At 42.7% G+C, this 1448-nt stretch overlaps 1 protein-coding gene across 1 annotated transcript in view; it reads right to left on the bottom strand.

Annotated features, from left to right (window-relative positions):
* LOC106869647 (zinc finger protein 91) overlaps positions 1-1448 on the bottom strand; it is a 12325-nt gene that overhangs the window by 8864 nt on the left and 2013 nt on the right. The window lies entirely within an intron of this gene.

A 1448-nucleotide genomic window follows, 5' to 3' on the forward strand; every position in this document is an offset into this window, starting at 1 on the left:
CCTGGCACTTGTGCCCACGGCATGTGAAAAGTCATTTGAGCGAGATCGTTGCCAGTGCCACTGGACTGGCTCCTGTGCAGGTGTCACGTAAAATACACCATTTTGAGCATGGCCATTGCCAGTACCGCCTGACTGGCCCTCATGCCGGTGGCACGTAAAAGCACCCACTACACTCTCGGAGTGGTTGGCGTTAGGAAGGGCATCCAGCTGTAGAAACTCTGCCAAATCAGATTGGAGCCTGGTGTAGCCATCTGGTTCACCAGTCCTCAGTCAAATCGTCCAACCCATGCTAGCATGGAAAGCGGACGTTAAACGATGATGATGATGATATATAGAAAATAAAAGAATGTCTCGAATGCAGGAAGGCTCGGACGATGGTTTAGAAAATGAGGTAAAAAGTGGCCAGCAAGCCTCCACAGAGAACTGAAACCTACACTTCTTAAAATCTAGCTGAGCGCTCTGTACCATTAAGCTAAGAGGCCCCTGACAACAGATACTGCTTTTTTATAATGCTAAGTAATAGCTTTTGGATTGTGTGAACATTTTGTAACAAACTTATAAGCGTATTCTACAGAAAATAAGGAAATGTCTCTAATGCAGGAAAGCTGTGAAGACAACTTAGAAAATCAGCTGTTGGGTTAAGCTTTTACTTTGCAACAATGTGATTTCCATTCAGTTCCACTGTGCGGAAGCCTGTTGCAAAAATATATATGTATGTGTGTCTTTGTGTTTCTTTGTTCCTCCACCATTTGACAACTGGTGTATGTTCCTATAACTTAGTAGTTCACCTAAGAGACCAATAGAATAAGTATCAAACTTGAAAAAGTAAGTATTGGTGTACTGGAGCGGCACGTCTGTCAAACGGTAACGCAGGTGTCCTAAGGCGAGCTCAGCGTGGACGGAAATTACACGTCGAGCAAAAGCTCGCTCGATCTCGATTTTCAGTATGAAACAAGTAAAAGATAAAATGATAGGCATTACTACATTTTGGTGCCCCTCGTAAATTTTCTGGAAAATGCATATTTTTAAAATGAAATTTTGTAAAGATACTTTACTGAGGGTGCAGATTACAATAACACTGACAACATTAAAAAAATGTTAATGAAGAACTTTTGGATCATTCCACCCACAAAACTTGGTTCCCTCTCTTTTACTTGTTTCAGTCATTTGACTGTGGCCATGCTGGAGCACCACCTTTAGTCGAGCAAATCGACCCCAGGACTTATTCTTTGGAAGCCTAGTACTTATTCTATGGGTCACTTTTGCCTAACCGCTAAGTTACGGGCACGTAAACACACCAGCATCGGTTGTCAAGCGATGCTGGGTGGGGGGACAAACACACACACACACATATATATATACATATACATATATACGACAGGCTTCTTTCAGTTTCCGTCTACCAAATCCACTCACAAGGCTTTGGTCAGCCCGAGGCTATATTAGAA

The sequence above is a fragment of the Octopus bimaculoides genome, chromosome 9 (assembly GCF_001194135.2).
Source record: "Octopus bimaculoides isolate UCB-OBI-ISO-001 chromosome 9, ASM119413v2, whole genome shotgun sequence".
Lineage (NCBI taxonomy): Eukaryota > Metazoa > Mollusca > Cephalopoda > Octopoda > Octopodidae > Octopus > Octopus bimaculoides.